Raw genomic sequence first — 6000 nt, forward strand, 5'->3', positions numbered from 1 at the left:
GAATTTCAGCTAAGCAGACCTGGCTCTAGGTGGCTTATCCCCCTGAACTCTAGAGTGTCCTCATCTGTAGACTGTAATAGTGTATACATGTTCCCTAGGTTTTCTAAGGTCTGGAGAAAACGAGACAACGTAGCTTGCCGAACAAAGTGTTGGAACCAGGGCAGCAATCTACAAATGCCAGCTCCAACAACTGCTAGGTCAGTGGGAAGTTCAAGGGCACATAGCTGGGAAATAGCTGCACCAGGACTGGAATCCTGTCCTTTAATGGCAAGTCCAAGCTTTGTATACCCTACCCCCAACACTGTAAGAGAGGTATTATGGCGTGACCCATGGCCTTGGCATATTTACAATATGGCAGAAGAAGCCTGTCAGAACAAAGCAGTTATTCCTGAAAAGAAGTAAGATAATAGTAATAAAAGCTAGAGTCTAGTTCACAATTCATTTAGTTTACTCTTTGGCTCAACAATGAGCATTGGAAATGCCTCTTAATGTGCATGCTCCACAACTCGGCAATCCTGAGTTTTATCCATCGTTTCACATTGAGTTGAGCACGGAGAGCTCAGACATGAAATTACAGTCGTCTCCTTCGCTGTTATAGGAGATATTTCTATGGACATTCTGGGCTGCGGGAAATGTGAGCTCTTTCTGGTAGCGCTTCTTTAATTTCGGCGAGTACCAGAATTTTGTTCCTGTTCTTCACAGTGGCTTCCGCTAAGTTTAAAAGGTTTCTCAACTCCTTAACTAGCTTAATTAAGTTACCCTCTAATACACAACACCTGGAAATCCACACCACAGTAAAAAAAAAAAAATCACAAGGACGATAAGCATTTCATAAAGCAGAGACAGAAGGAATTAAGAAAAATGAAAGGCAGGCGCAGGTTCCACAGAGAAGAGGGTCCCTGTGTCTTCTTTGAGTCACGCGCTGGATGGGCTGTGTGTTTCTGTGGTCTCAATAGATCTCCCTGTGATGGATGCTGCTCAGGCAGCGTGCATCTTATCAAGAGTCATAGCTGAAGCGCTAGGAAGATGCACCAGTCGGGAAGGTGAGCAAAATGCCAGTGTGGTGGCTTGCACTTGTGATCCTAGGACTGACAAGGCAGAGGCAAGGGGATGCCTGTGACTCACTGGCTCACCAGCCAAGCCTAATTGGTGAGCTCCAGACTCACGAGAGGCCCTGTCTCAAAGGAGGTAAGTTGGCATTCTTGAGAATGATATCAGAGGCGATCTACTCTCTCTCTCTCTCTCTCTCTCTCTCTCTCTCTCTCTCTCTCTCTCTCTCTCTATATATATATATATATATATATATATATATATATATATATATATATATATACACGCACACACACACACGCACACACATAATTTTAAGCAAACAACTACACAATAGTAAAGCATCTTCAGAGACACTTTACTTTTCTGTGCACCTGATTTCCTGGGGGAATGAAAGGTGTCGCCCAATTTCTAGAGTTTATTTTCCCCCCTTTTGGTTTTTTTTTTTTTTTATGACTGGGTTTCTCTCTGTAGCCTTGGCTGTTCTAGACTTGATTTATAGACCAGGCTGTCCTCGAACTCACAGGGATCTGCCTGTCTCTGCCTTCCCGAGTGCTGGGATTAAAGGTGTGCCCCACTATGCCCAGCTTCTAGAGTATTTTCAACGAGGCCAACTTGTATGCAGTGCCTGTTCCCTGTTACGTTTCGATTCCCATAGCTACCTTATTGCACACTTACTAATTGATTGCCTCGTGGTTTTTTTTTTCCTCGTGGTGAAGAAACATCCAGAAACTGGCAATGGGAGATTCCTCTCATTTAGAACCCAAGCAGGCTTCTCCCCTTTAACTGGGTTCTCTCAACATTAGACACTCCCATGACCTCACTACTTCTACGGATGTCATACCAAGCCTTTAGCACTAGTAGACAAACCTCCAGCAGGACGGTTGGGACTTCAGAACACAGATTACTCCTGGAGTGCCTAGCCTTTCTTCTGCCATTACTACACAGATTAAAAATAACCCAGGCCGGGAAGAACCCTCAAAAGTTATGAATGTGTGCTGCTCTTCCACAGGACCCATGCCCAGTTCCTAGCACCTACATCAGGTGTGCCCACAACTCCAGTTCCAGGGCATCCCAACCCCTCTGCTAATGTCACCCCTAGACGTGTGCAGATATGCAGACACACAGATATACAAACACACCACACACCCATGCATGCATACACATATGCACATTAAAACAATAAATGTTAAAATAAAATGAAATACCCCTAGCTTGAAAGGAAATGTGAGATTGAGGATATTTCACTGTGCATGCACATCAAGCACAAACCGAGGGAAAACTAAGACTCCTGACCCTGCCCACTTCTCTTCTGGAGCATCAGCCACATGTATCCAAGCATAGGAAAAGGATTAGCTTATCATCATTAAGCCACATTGATGATTGACAATGCTGCTCAGAACCTGGGCTCCAACACCGGCTGTACCTCTTACCAATTGTGTACTCTAGACAACCTATTATTTTTCAGCCTTGGTCTCCTTGTCAATTATGTGAGACTCACAATAGGGCCACCTAAGGTCAGCTGCAGGACCTACTGGGATAACTGCAGGCACTGAACAGACGCCACGCATTCCGGTGATCACCGCTAGCAGCAGTATTCAAATAACTGAGTGAAAAATGTCCACTTTGGGGGTTAAAGGCAGGGACAGTATCCTACCATGGGGTTCGCCTCCCTCTTCCAGAAGCAATATATGATAGCCTTGGGATTGGAGTTAAGCTACAGCACTAGACAGCTCCAGGAATGAAGACGGCACCTACGAAAATGAAAGAACCTTGTTTGGGTGTTCCAAAGAAAAACTCACAATCCTTCTCAAACCTGCCCCTTTCGTTCATGCCCTACCTCACCCAAAACCTGACTGTGCCTCTGCATGTAGAAGAGGCTTCTCCTCTGACAGTCCTCACCTGGTGACCAAAACAAACAAACAAACAAACAAAAAGTCACGGAGTTGCGCTGAAAGGGCTGAGTATAGATCTGTTGCCCCTGGCACCTGCTTTGTGCACACTTCATACTTTGGGGCGAGGGCAGGGAGTGGAAGGGACTGAGCCATCCAATCACCTAACCTCCAAGTCCCCTCATCACATCCTCACTTTCTTCACATCCTCCAGACTCACTTTTGCAAAATACAAGTGAGATCAAACCATTTCTCCTACCAAAGGCCACATAGCTTCTCTCCCTCAGTAGAATATATTCCAAGCCCCAGCTCACTATATCCTCCTCAGCTGGGAGACCCTGTCACCTCACAACTGGGTGCTCTGGAGCACACCATTTCCTCTGTCTGTGGACGCTGTTCACTTTACACAGAATGCCTAGTACCTTCTCCAGAGAATGCCAGCCGCCCATTGGGACCCAGTCCAAATGTGTGCTCTCTGGCCGAGTCTTCTAGATTCCTTCCACCCTCTCATCTCTTGGCTCCCACTGACCTCGCTCCTTTCTGCATGAAATGTCCCCTGTGCTGAATCACTATCATTTATTTTTTTCTGCTAGATTCTTTTCTGGGAAGCACAGAGCCTTGTTCTTTTAACTCCTAGCACCGAGCCTGCATAGCGCACAGTAGGTGCTTAATAGACAGCTGTTCGATCAGCTGGCACAGAGAGTCAAGGAAACGGGAAGGCGTGACCTCTGCCACTGCCGAAGTTGGACTTGATGAAAAGAACCCCAGCCCTTGCAATATGTCTTGATAATCTGCAAGCAGATCTGCAAGTGTGATGAGCACTTGCAAATGAGAAAGCTCGCAGGTTCTCACTTCTGGTAAGATGTTCCTCTCTGGAGAGAGCCGCATCCCCCCAGATTTAGGTGGGTTAGTCAGGACATACCCCATTAAGCACTTTCTAAGATCTTACAATCTGGTCACTTTTCGTTGAGGACACTTCTCCCTCCCCCAAAATCCCCTCGACCACGTTTAGGTAAGAGATGCTCAGGAAACACTGATTCGACTTGCAGTACACTGGAAAGCCAGGCACAACTCCCATTTCAGGCTAAGAGAGCTCAATGCCTGGTCCTATGCGGTGTAGTAGCTCCATAAGGCTAAAAGGGAAATTAATGAGGATACCAAAAGCCGCCCTGTGTTCACTTCTGTGCCCCACAGCCACGCTAGCCTGACTCTCGACTCTTCCTACCTCTTGTTTGTGCCCACCTTCACGATAGCCTGGAACCCAGATCCTGGTCAGCAAGATCTGCCCAGCGGACACGACTCCCTTGTCCTGTATTTTAAACTTAGTGTAATCAAGGACAAGGAAGCTGTGAAAATAAAGTTGTGTGGTAAAACAGCCTCACTTTTCCTAAAGTCTTTCTATACACATAGTCCCGCTAAAGAATGCTTCCACATCCTTCTATTTCCATTCGTGGGAAAGTATAGCACTACATAATTAAAGAGAAAAAAAAACGTAGTTGTGGTTGTTGTTGCTGAGGCAGAATTTTAAGACGCAGCTTTGGGTAGTGGCTCTAATAACCCTCCATTGGCCATTTCTATCCCAGCATAAGAAACAGGAAAGTGTCCAAGCATGCAATCTGCTCAAACCCATCTGGGATAAGGAAAAAAAAAAAAAAAAAAAAAAAAAAGACAGACAGCAAGGCCTTGGAGAATAAATCATTAACCAAAAGTCCACCCAAGGGACCCTGGGAACCAAGGAGATCCAGAGGTAGCCATGAGGGATCTGGTGGCTGAGACTGCCCTGTCCCCTCTGATGGCTTCTGGAGAGAAGCACCCCACAGGCACAGCGAACCCAGCACATCGCGCTCCTGTCCATGTCACTTTTCAAACTTGAAGTTATTTTTAGATGACCCAAGCCGGGTAAGCTCAGGCAGGACAATTCTCAGCCCGCTGTGCCCAAAAGCCCCCTTCCCCCCTCCCTAACAAATTTGGTAAACGTGGGCAAGGCAGGGTCTTCTCGCTTTTTTCCTTTGCTCGCTATGTTGTTGGTCTCCAGTAACTATGTTTAAACCCAAATCCCGGGGCCACTGCAGTTATCTGGACCTTCCACATCCTCACGCACCTGCTGCTGCACTTGGGAAGGTGGACCCTTAGCCAATAGAAATGGGGAGGGGGCTCTTGGAGACTAGCGCCTCCTAGAGGGGGTCATGGGAGACCTGTCCCAGGGGACTCTTTGGGGACTAGCCTGGAGAGACCTCTTCCGCGGCGCCAGCCCTGCTCCTAAAACCCAGCAGTGCTTGATTCCCATTGCCCGGGTCCCCTGGCACCTAGGCGTTCAACCTTGGTGGGACAGGGTACAGGGGCGATGGGGCCTGCGCCGTTACGTAACCGACCTGCAGGGCGTCTGCGATGCGCCGCGGAGGCGGCAGTGACAGTGGTGGCGGCTCTGGGGTCTTCAGGGCAGCAGGCTGCGGGCGCGGCTCTGCCTGCTCACCTGACGGCCCGAGCGAGCGCGGCGCCCGCGGGTCTGGGCGTGGGGCCGTGCGCACTGCGCGCCGCCTCCCGCTCTCTGGGTCGCGGGGTCACCGGGCTGTGCCTCCTGCCGGTGCTCCGCAACCTCCACCGCCGACACCCGGGACAAAGCGGCTCCGGGGAGGGGCCGAGCCAGCGGCTCGCGCCCAAGCCAGTGGAGATGGGCGCGCCCCCAGCTCCGACTCATCGGGCCAACCTCCAATCAGACCCCAGGGAAGCCAAAGCCCCTGACTGGCCTCCTTTGGTCGCCTCCCTCCTGGCCAGGAGTCCTTCTGGGTCTCTCACCCACCTCCACCTCCTGGACTCCCACCCGGAGCTCAGCTGCACACTCCTCCTCTTGCGATCGCAGACGAGCTCGACCCTTTGCGGGAGCCTGTCATAGAAGCCTGTCCCCAAAGGCATTGCCTTTGCAAGAGGCCCCTGGGTCACCGCCACAGTGAGGGGCTTTTTTTTTTTTTTATTTTTTAAAGAGCCAAGAAGGGGAGGGGTCTCTCTTGGAGCTAAGCATCTGCTTAAAAAGACACTAAAAATAAATGGGCACGGAAGG

General features: G+C 49.3%; 1 protein-coding gene across 1 annotated transcript in view; it reads right to left on the bottom strand.

The window, feature by feature from the left end:
• The window catches only part of Rcan2 (regulator of calcineurin 2), a 220288-nt gene extending 214807 nt beyond the window's left edge, over positions 1–5481 (bottom strand). The window contains exon 1 of the mRNA XM_051152928.1: positions 5315–5481. The gene's annotated coding sequence lies outside the window, so the exon portion shown is untranslated. The remainder of the gene's footprint in view (positions 1–5314) is intronic.
• Positions 5482–6000: the final 519 nt, after the last annotated feature.

The sequence above is a fragment of the Acomys russatus genome, chromosome 11 (genome assembly GCF_903995435.1).
Source record: "Acomys russatus chromosome 11, mAcoRus1.1, whole genome shotgun sequence".
In the NCBI taxonomy this organism is placed as follows: Eukaryota; Metazoa; Chordata; class Mammalia; order Rodentia; family Muridae; genus Acomys; species Acomys russatus.